At 33.3% G+C, this 11,308-nt stretch overlaps 1 protein-coding gene across 2 annotated transcripts in view; it reads left to right on the top strand.

Moving 5' to 3' along the window:
- Window positions 1-6,297: 6,297 nt before the first annotated feature.
- The window catches only part of LOC143244860 (CD9 antigen-like), a 62,691-nt gene continuing 57,680 nt past the window's right edge, over window positions 6,298-11,308 (top strand). The window contains exon 1 of one of the 2 annotated variants that reach the window (XM_076490299.1): window positions 6,298-6,652. The gene's annotated coding sequence lies outside the window, so the exon portion shown is untranslated. Of the gene's footprint in view, window positions 6,653-9,035; window positions 9,055-11,308 lie in introns of those variants that run through there. The other variant, XM_076490306.1, reaches the window with a different exon arrangement.

Genomic DNA, 11,308 nt, shown 5'->3' with positions numbered 1-11,308 from the left:
ACTTGGTTTCTAACTGTGTGAGTGGGGATCCCAACTTTCATGAAGATAAACTTTCAGTTATTAAGTTAAACTATAAAACTATTCATTTACCTATAAAAAGTTTCCTGCAACATTCTAAGTTAGTTAATAAACTGCGAGGACTTTTATTAAGAGTTTGTCATTTTAACCTTTTACCAGATGTAGAGTGCCTGTTTTTGTTCTATATTTTTTTCTCAAAAATGTGTGATGTTCCTTATATTCAATCACTTATCATCACAGAAAAAACTTCAAAAATTATGAATTTTATTCGTTTCTTTACGACGATTTGTTTGTTTGCTTTGGAATTTCGCGCAAACCTACTCGAGAGCTATCTGCGTTAGTCGTCCCTAATTTAGCAGCATAAGACTAGAGGGAAGGTAGCTAGTCATCACCACCCACCGCCAACTCTTGGGCTACTCTTTTGCCAACGAATAGTGGGATTGAACGTCACATTATAACGACCGCACGGCTGAAAGAATGAGTATATTTGGTGCTACGGGGATTCGAACCTGCTACCATAAGATTACGAGTGCCTTATCCCACCAGAAGGCCACTAGAACTATCAAATATTTATAAGTAAAATAATTAGATTCTTTCTCCAGAAAGAAATTTGTTCCAATACTTATTAATTTAATATTTAGTGATTTTAATTGTGAAGTGCCTATACGTAGATACCTTAATGCTAAGTGCTGTTAACTGTGAAGTTTAATACTGATACTCAAGTACCTTCTTATCAATGCCTGGCTTGGCCAGGTGGATAAGGCACTAGACCCGTAATCTGAAGGTTGCGGGTTCGAATTCCCGTCACACCAGAAATGCTCGCCCTATCAGCCGTGAGGGCGTTACAATGTTTTGGTCAATCCCACTATTCGTTGGTAAAAGAGTAGCCTAAGAATTAGCAGTGGGTGGTGATGACTAGCCGACTTTCATCTAGTCTTACACTGCTAAATTAGGAACGGCTAGCACAGATAGCCCTCGAGTAGCTTTGTGCAAAATTGAAAACAATCCAAACCTTCTTACCAAGTACTTTTCATTGTGAAGTGCGAAACATGAATACCTTAACGTTAAACAGTGACTAGTGTGAAATGCTGCTGCACAAATACCTTAACGTTAATCAGTGACTAGTGTGAAATGCTGCTACACAAATACCTTAACGTTAAACAGTGACTAGTGTGAAATGCTGCTACACAAATACCTTAATGTTAAACAGTGACTAGTGTGAAATGCTGCTACATAAATACCTTAACGTTAAACATTGACTAGTGTGAAATGCTGCTATACAAATACCTTAATGTTAAATGCTTTCAACTGTTAAGCAGTAATACTTAAGTACCTTAATTTCAAAGTTCTGTTCAATTCACGTGAATGATTTACATATTATTTCAATAGTCTTAATAATCATTCAGTGTTGTAACGAAATTAAAATAACATAATTAACCCTAATTTGAGTGAACAGAAAATCAAACTATTGAAATTAGTATCAACTGAAGAATCATCTAATTATAGAGCCTTACGTAAAACCGTTATAAACTGTTTGAGTGTATTTTCGTACTAGAGAAGTTAAGTGATGTGATAGTTAATGAGTTTAAGGTTATTTAGTGTAAAGAATTAATATTTCTTCCAATTATTTTTCATATGTATTTATACTGCCTTTCGTGAAATTGCATCTTCAGTTCTTCCTATAACCAAAGATTTATCCCGAAGTACGCAGTTTATTGCTGAAATATAATTTCCGATAATTGTACATAAAAATTCTTCAAATAAAGCCTACATTTTGCTATACAAATTAGGTTTAATTCCACATTTTACTGCTCTAATAAATCTAAGACACAGCTGTTTAAGTCTCCATAATTAATTTGATGACCGTACATGCGCAGTAAAGGTAATAGTATCCATGCAGATAGTCTGAAAAAGAATCGTCATTATATTTTTTTATTAGAAAGTTCCTTTAAACTTAGAAAATGTGAGGAATTTATTCTAAATCACATCGTATAACCTTCACTATTTGTTGAAATAATTCAGACACTGTCTGAGATAGGATCAGCAGAGCTGTATAAAGATATTTGGTAGTGTATTTGATATTTGATAGTGTATTTCCAGTGGTAAACATGGTAGAAAATCTAATATTTAAACTCTTATTTATTTCGTTCAATCGATCTTTTTCAAAGTTACTCGAGATTATTATTGCTGTATTCTAATCGTAAAATAATGTGAAATGGTAGCACCAAGAACTGGAATCTTGGATACTTCAGATACAACATTGGAATCTTGGATACTTCAGATACAACAAAGGTAAAGTTTGTTTCTTTGTTTGTTTTTTTTAATTTCACGCAAGGCTACTCGAGGACTATCTGCGCTAGCCGTCCCTAATTTAGACTAGAGGGAAGGCAGCTAGTCGTCACCACCCACCGCCGACTCTTGTGCTACTCTTTTGCCAACGAATAGTGGGGATTGACCGTCACATTATAACGCCCCCACGGCTGAAAGGGCGAGCATGTTTGGTGCGACCTCAGATTACGAGTCGAACGCCTTAACACACTAGGCCATGCCGGGATACTGAATAGAGGCACTGCCAGTGATTTCACAACTTAAAAGGCATACAGAAAGATTCATATAAATCCTGCACTGTAGGCAGTAAAGAAACGTATATCATAACATCCAACGATATCCTTACCGTTTTATTTGCTATTAATGAAATGATTAACTTTAACGAAAAATAAATTACAAGTAAATATTGAATAACATAAAAAACATATTCTCCCAAAAGCAGTAACGGAAATAGCCATGATAATAGGACATCACTTCGGAATAACTCGGCTCGTTTCTTAGACTTGTCGGAAACAGTTATGAAAAAGAACAAAAAAGAAAATAATAATATTTAGCTTAAAATATATAATATCTCGCGATATATTTTCTAAAACATCACTAGAACATCACTTCGGAAGAACACGGCTCGTTTCTCAAATTTCTAGGATACAATTAGAAAAAAAGATGAAAATAACAACATTTAGCTGAGAATATATCGCGAGATATATTTTTTAGAATGTTCTTCCAAAATTACACAAAATGCTGTCTGTACATACTCGCCCTTATTTTGAGCTAGTAGGCGAGAGAGAAGACAACTAGTCAAAAATACACACCCTAATTATTTGACTACTTTGTGTGACAGAATAGTCCGATTATTGTCGTCAGCCCAAAGCACACTCAGTGCTCTAAAGAGCGAAAGGTTCTTTTGGTTCAAATGGGCCAGGAATCATCAACTCGGATTCATAGTTTGCATAACATTACCACAAAGATATGCATATACTTCTTACTATATCATATATCTCTTGATGTTGAAGGCTGTAGAACTTTCTTAACTTCCTAACACAACAGGAGTTAAACCTTTCCTGATTGATATGTTAAGTCGAACACAATTAAGAATTGGGGCGTAATGTCATAAAATGAATAAACATCACTTTTTTATGCATAAGTTACCAATAAAAATGGACGGCTGTCATTTAAACTCAGTCCAGTGAAACACTCTTTATGTGAATGTATGAAAAATTCTACGTCGTGTAAATCACTTCAGTTTTACTCTATCTGTTTTCCGTAAAAGAAATTTACTTCTAGATCTTACCTACCAATGTAGATCAAATAGAATATCATAAAATATTAAAAGGAATTAAAGGAAATGCAAAATATAAATTAACTGCGTTACATTACCTTAACTTTACTAGTTGAAAACTTAAGACTTTGTGAAGTAGGTGTAATAAATATAGAATTAGTGTTAGTGTTAGAAATGTGGATCACAAAAATTCTTGAATAGGTTTTGTTCCACAAAAAAAAAATATTTTTTGCAAAGTTTCGGGCAAACACTATTCGTTAGGCAGTAAAAAAACGTTGCACAAAATAGAAACAGAAAACATTTTCGCTTAGATGTGTCAATTTATTCCTTATCATACTTTATCCCATAGACTAAATAGATGTCACCGGAATTATTTGAAGATCTGGTTACAAAAGATTATTTTACATCATGAACTTTATTCATCAGAAATGTCTTTTATTCACTACTTCTTACAGAGTTAGGCCTGACAATGGCAATTTGACAAACAAAAATCGTCTTATAGAGACGAACAAGACAATTGCTAGTACTCTACGTATAATTTACAGATGAAGTAGGACTTTAGCCAATGTTTTTATTAACAGTGAGCTGCTATGTGCTCATGTAACACAATCTTAACTATAACTTGGTAAAGAAAAACAAAGTACAGCTTTATGTTTATACTCAAATTGTAATATTATCATTAACAGGCAATAAAGTACTTCACTTCTTATAAACGTTCTACAAAGAATTGTATGTCAAGCACGAATGTAGTTTTGTAGTATTAAAGTGTTAGAAACATAACACACCAATTATGGGGGTGACTCGTATGTATGATGTGTACCTGTGTACATTTACTGATTATTTCCTTTTTTATTTCTTGTGTTAATTCTACCAAAATTGTCGGGTCTTGACGTAACATCGTTAGATAGGTATATTGTTATAACCCATTATAAATACTGTTTACTTATATGTTTTATAACAGAACCCCATATGTTTTTAGTTGTACTTGATAAGCTAACACAAAGCTGGTAACTCTATATAGCCCATAGATTATCTGTTGAGTATCTCAGCTATTTCGTCCTAAAAATAAACTTTACAGCCGTATCCTGTGTATGATAAAAACCCGGATTTGATGTATTCATTGTTAACGGAAGTTGAAATTATATTGTCAAACAGACACAAGGAATTCTTCATGCCACTCTGATGTTGAGGTACACCAATGTAACTTGCAACACGAAATTTACAGATGTATGTATCCTTTTTTCCATAATTTTGTTTACTAGGAAGGTCACTAAAGCTGTTCAATTGGAACAGTGCGTCTAAATTAACAGGGCAGTTGTTGTTTAAGTACGCGATCATTATGGTTCATTTCCCATCAGGTAACAGTTTGTGCATTAATCGCATAACCTTTGGTTTAGCGTTTGACGAACAAATAAATTAGTTATTATTTTGTGAAGAGTTTCTTCTGCCAAAAATACTGATAAAACATGAACTGCATTCATGTTACTGCTTTTTAACTCTGTGTTCGATGATGAATTGCTTAAAGGAATAAAAACCCTAATTCTAACCACTATTAATAATTGGGGTTTCTTCATCTTATACAAGACGACTACCACCTTAAAAAACAGAAACAAAAGCATTTGCTCGTGCCAACACCCCAGAAACCTCTTCGATGTGTCAAGCCTCTTCTCCCCTGTAGGCAGAGCACACATACTCCATTGTGTAGCTCTATGTTTAACTTCAAACAAACAAACTTCCCTCCTTTTTGTTGCAGCTTTACGACTACATGAGTTTTTTACATTTATGCTTTGTGCTGTACTTGAGCACTTACAAAGTAAAGTAATACTATCAACTACCTAGCACAACACTGGTTTCCCATCAACGATGAAATTGATTTGTCTTCGTATTATGTATTCAAAGTGAGATATTCCTTAAACACAATTTTTGTAGCTAACAAAGTTGATTATTAATCGAAATTTGTCATAAAAGTTTAATAAAATACCAAACATATTCCCAAACATTTCATTAGACGTTCTTTGATCAACTGAAAACAAGTGTTTTAAATGTCAAAACCATTTTTGTTATCCAACTGAAATTCACATTGTAGCTAAACCTCTGTATAACGGAAATATAGGACAATGCATTAATATAAAACTATTACAATTTGTAAAACAAAAACTTTCACGCATATTATGAAGCATGCAGGGTGTATATTTCTGTATAACACTTATCTGGAACTTTTTTCTATTTCACACGCAAAGTTAAACAATAGGCTATCTATGAAGTTTACACTATCTGAAATGTGCGACACCAAATTTTAAATCGTAAACAAAGTGTATCCAATAAAAACAACATAACTTTCAATAATTATTATATCGATTTATATGACAACGTAAAGAAATCTGTTCTTGTGGATAGGAATGAGGCATAATTAAAGTGTGCGTAAATTTTATATCTCAAAGTTTGAATAATTGAATAAGTGAAGTATCGGCTGAATCATGTGAGTCTTAACATAACGTGTTTCCAAGCTTCTATAGTTCAGTAAACAGCTGTTTCACAAGCTATGTCAGACGACGCCGGTTATTTTACACAAAAGGGACAGGAAACGGAAACTTGTTTGTGTTATGCCGCGCGTGAAGACTTCCCTTAGCGTACGTTCTATACAAGTATAGTGAATTTGCTGTTTACAGAACTGTTCCTGGTGGTTGATTTCGCCACTACTGAACCATCAGTTACGAAAATTTAAGTATATTTAGCTTGTTTCAAGTTGGATTTTTTCAAACAACTTCACGAGCGAGATTCTCTTCAAATATTTATGTGTGAGAGCAGTTTTACTTGGAAGCTATTTTCGGTTCGACATGAGAAGTATTTTTTAAAGATCAGTTCTCTAACACTGTCTTTATTGTAATAATGAATTATCAACAAATAATATAAAAACGCAGAAAAGATAAGTGAATATCTTTGATATAAAGGGCGTAATCAAGCTGAAACTTATCATTTGTCAAAGAAAACAAAAGTCTCAACCTAAGTGAACTTATAATTTTAAAGGTAAGTACAGAATTTCTAGTAGTAATATGTTTTAAGAAATACAGCCTTTAATTTTAACCTACTTGATGAGCCTCTGATACTAGTTTTGTTTGTTTTTAATTAAGCGCAGAGCTACACAGTGGGCTATCTGTGCTCTCCTCTCACTATGGGTATTGAATACCGGGTTTTAGATAATCTTAGTTTAAAATGAAATGCGTTTTATTTTATGAGAAAAGAAATAACAAACTCAATAATATTTTAGCGACATTGGAGGGAAAAACCTTTTATTTCCTTAAATCATACTTATTACCTGTCTGTTAGATAGAATGCTTAGCCAGATATCGTCCGTTAAATCAAAGGCAACCCACCATTCAAAAATTTCCCCAGTATTTGTTTTGAATACTCGCGCAAATATTCACATGCAAGAGCTACATGCACCAGTTGTTTCTAATTTTCAACTTATGAGTTAAAGAAAAACAACTCGTCAATGGAATCCATCGCCACTTTTGACCGTCACTTTTATAACAAACTAATATTCTCAAAGTGCGGAACACAATTTTGAGACAAATAGACTCGAACACTGGGTCCTCGAATTTTCAACCTTGCATACTAACCACTACACCACATTTGACATATTAGATTTGCTCTCGCTTCACGTCAGTCAAATTCTATTTAAATGTTTCAAAACTGAGTGAATGTACATACAAAACTTCACTTTGTTGTTTCTTTTGTTTATACTTATTTTCTAGTTTTAGTTGATAGACAATTATCATATAAGATCAAGCAACAGGTAATTTTTAGTTCTCTGTAATTAAAATGAGCTTTATGCAATATTTAATTAACAGCGAAGACAAACTTTAGAAAAATGTATCACGCCCCAAAATTTGAAAAGAGAGTTTCGTTGGAAAAACGTAACTTATATGATTGAGTTTGTAATACCGTTTATAATTTTTCCATTCTCCTCCACTTCAGTTGACAAATAACGTCGGGATAGTTGACTGTAAAAATTAAAATGAAAATTCAGACGCATCGTGTGAAAAGAACCATAAATTAGGTATAAAATAACTGAAATTGAGAGGAGTTAAAGAGACCTACAGAAGCGGAAAATTATAGAAAATTCTCTGAATGATTAGATTTTGAAGTTTCAATACAGTGGCCAAGAAAAACATGTCATACATCGACTTTTCCTCTCAACTGAAACAGGGAGAGTTTGTTCAACGAATAAATAATAGAATTATGATAGCTCAGAATTTTGTAACTTGGTTAACAAACCGTTAGCAGGTTTATTGAACGATCATTATTGTTAATAGTTGTAGTAGAAGTTGCAATTAAGCTAATTTATTACAAAATGTTTGGAAGATAAAGCAACACTTTTCATTGAATTTCTTAATTTTTCGATATTTTTACCTAAAATTCTAACCCTGATTTAACTGTAAAGCTTATACTGCAGTACACTAACAACATAAACACTATGAGAAAATACAATAGTCGTTTGTGATAACGAGAAACACACTAATGTGAAAAGGTATTCTCGAGACGGTTGGTACGGGTATTAAACCTTTAATTAAAATAAAGTACAGAACAACGTTTCGATCTTCTTAAGTATCTTCAGATTTTATTCACCTATCGCCATTGCTGGTAAACTATGTGACCAGTTTCTTGGTACAACCTACAAACGAAACTGTCTTGGCAACTATGATACCCTAGATTTAATATCATGCCTCCTTTGAACAGCGCAATATCTTTCCTTTCTCCATATCTGATTGACTGCATATGTGCTTGTCCCAGTCATTTATAAGTGTTGTGCTATAGTGGAATGATCAATTTAACCTGCACTTGCTGTTCAGATCAGGTCCATGTCTGGAAGGTTACATAGGTGGCCAGCTAATTTATCCATAAAAAATAACTTACATCTAAAACTAGGTATAGAACCAATACCTAACACAACTTCAACAATGTGTTCGTTATATTTGTTATTCATTTTTATTACTCTTTAAAAAAGGTGTTTTTGATTTTCTTACTCACTCATAAAAGTTCCAATCAAGTAAGTCAACAAATTTCTAAATGAACGTGTTCAGCTGACAGTTCTGTAAAATAGGTCAAAAGCGTAAGTGTCTGTAATGTGTGATTTGTTGTATACAAAAAGGTGTTTGGTAAACTATGGTTGCCAAATTTTTACAGTTTATTTTTAGGGACTGTCAGGTATATGAACATAATGTTGTAGTGTCACTCACAATAAATAAGTTCATTAGGAAAATACAGATGTAATTAAGGTTCATATATATATAAGCTAAAAAGAATTATGTCTAGCATGAATGGATTTTGAAAAAGATGGATCATGGTTCGCTTCCCGTTATTGAAAAAAAAAGAACTCACTCCACATTTTCGAGTCCTGAGAAAAATATACTCCAAAAGGTGGCGGTGTAAAGTATTGATATTTCTTTTGTTTCGTGCAAGCTACACTTCTCTCAAATAAATATCGAAAACATAATCACTCTGGTTCTGGTAACATACAAATCTTATTGCTAATGATGCATAGATTTTTAAGGGAATTTGGCAACAAACTTAATGTTAAATTAAAGGAATATATTCTCTCCTTTCATGTTCCTGTCTTCCAACATTTAAAATTACCTAAACACAATTTAAATCCTTCGGATAGGAATATCATTCGCAGAGGAAGCGATTAAAGTAACAAAAAAATAGATAAATAAAGAAAGATAATTTATTAAGTCACAAACTCCACCTATTAACAAGCTTTCATATACACATTTTATTTGTTCTAACATCTCACCGTCACCATATTTCCACGCTATTAATATCACTTTCTACTGTTAGGTGTCTATCCGAACATATCAAAACCAGTTGGGAAAGAAATGTTGATTTCTCATTTAGTGTACGTTTAATTTCTCTTTGATTTCCTGTTTTAACTGTTGTTAAACTAAACATCAAATTATTTAGGCTTAGAAAAAGGCCCATTTATTTACTGTAATAACATTGGATAGATTTTCATTAAATTACCCTTTAATGAAAGGTGGAATAGATTATCGATAAAATATTTTTCAATCAAAATCAATGTTTTGTTAATGTAATAAAAACAATTGTTGGTGATTTTTTATAAGTATTTATCTTCTTTAAAAAAATTAGTCGAGGTTAGTTTTCCCTCTAGACTGGTAAAATATATATGGATGTTACAAATATCTATAGTGATTTAGTCGAACTTTAAAATGCTGAATTATAGCTCGCAATAGTGGATAAATTTGTTACATAAACAGAAACATTTGTGCACGATAACACTATACAGATACAAAATGATTCAATAAACTGTCACCTATTGCCTGAAATCAGACTTTACCCGCTATAATAGGAACATGTGACACCTATTATGAAAATATTACTCAGCCCTTTTACTGCTGTATAACAACTGTAGAAAATAGGGCATGCGTCACCAGATTCGTATAAATAATAGAAACATGGGATATCCTTGAATGAATACACGAAATTACCACAATGTTTCACCTCTGACTGCTGAGTTAGGAGCTTTGTTCACTAACCCCATTTCTACACAAGAACAATTCCTTTAGCGCTTTCTTTTGCAAGCAAATAGTCAATACATTAGCTTCTATTAAATTTTATTCGTACATACTACATGTAATTACACGTTAAAATATGTCAGCATTTGTTAACTGGTATATTTTGGTATTAACATAACACCCTTTATATATTTCTGGGACAACAAAATCTTATGGGAATAGTCGTTGATTAAACTTGTTTTAAAAGCGGGTTTATTGTTACGGATTTCTAGTACTTTTAGATTAAAAACAAAAAGAAAAGTGTGGTCGAGATTATAACTGTGTGGGGTTCGTTTCCTCTCGGTGGACACAGCAGTTGTGGGAAAATACCATTAAGAAGAAATTGCCATTGGATATCGTGAGAAGAGATCTACTTGAAGAGAAATGTCATGGAAGCATCGTGAGAAGAGATGTACTTGAAGAGAAACGTCATGGAAGTATCGTGAGAGTATCCCAAGAGTTGGCGGTGGGTGGTGATGACTAGCTGCCTTCCTTCTAGTCTTACACTGCTAAATTAGGGACGGCTAGCACAGATAGTCCTCGAGTAGCTTTGTGCGAAATTCCAAAACAAGTATCGTGAAAAGAGATGTACTTAAAGAGAAACGTCATGAAAGTATAGTGAGAAGAGATGTACTTAAAGAGAAACGTCATGGAAGTATCGTGAGAAGAGATGTACTTAAAGAGAAACGTCATGGAAGTATCGTGAGAAGAGATATATTTGAAGAGAAACGTCATGAAAGTATCGTGAGAAGAGATGTACTTGAAGAGAAACGTCATGAAAGTATCGTGAGAAGAAATGTACTTAAAGAGAAACGTCATGGAAGAGTACTTGAGTGAAACAAATGAAGAGCAACACCAGCCCTAATGCCAAATCTTATTATAAAAAGACAACTTGAAAGGCTGAAGATATAGGATTAGGGTATCGAGACAAAGAGTAGTGTGACCTGTGACCTGAACAACCTACTGTGTTTTATTAACAGGAGTGATGGCTGTTAGCAATATTTCAGCTTCTGTTTCTCAGTCTGTGTTAATCCAAGCTACTGGAACATTTTCAATGGATGTGCTCTACTGAACTCTTACTGCACATATCAGAGTTCAAGGCAATTCA

The sequence above is a fragment of the Tachypleus tridentatus genome, chromosome 1 (genome assembly GCF_004210375.1).
Source record: "Tachypleus tridentatus isolate NWPU-2018 chromosome 1, ASM421037v1, whole genome shotgun sequence".
In the NCBI taxonomy this organism is placed as follows: Eukaryota; Metazoa; Arthropoda; class Merostomata; order Xiphosura; family Limulidae; genus Tachypleus; species Tachypleus tridentatus.
The sequence above is the reverse complement of the archived record's forward strand: the minus strand, read 5'-3'. Positions and strand labels throughout refer to the sequence as shown.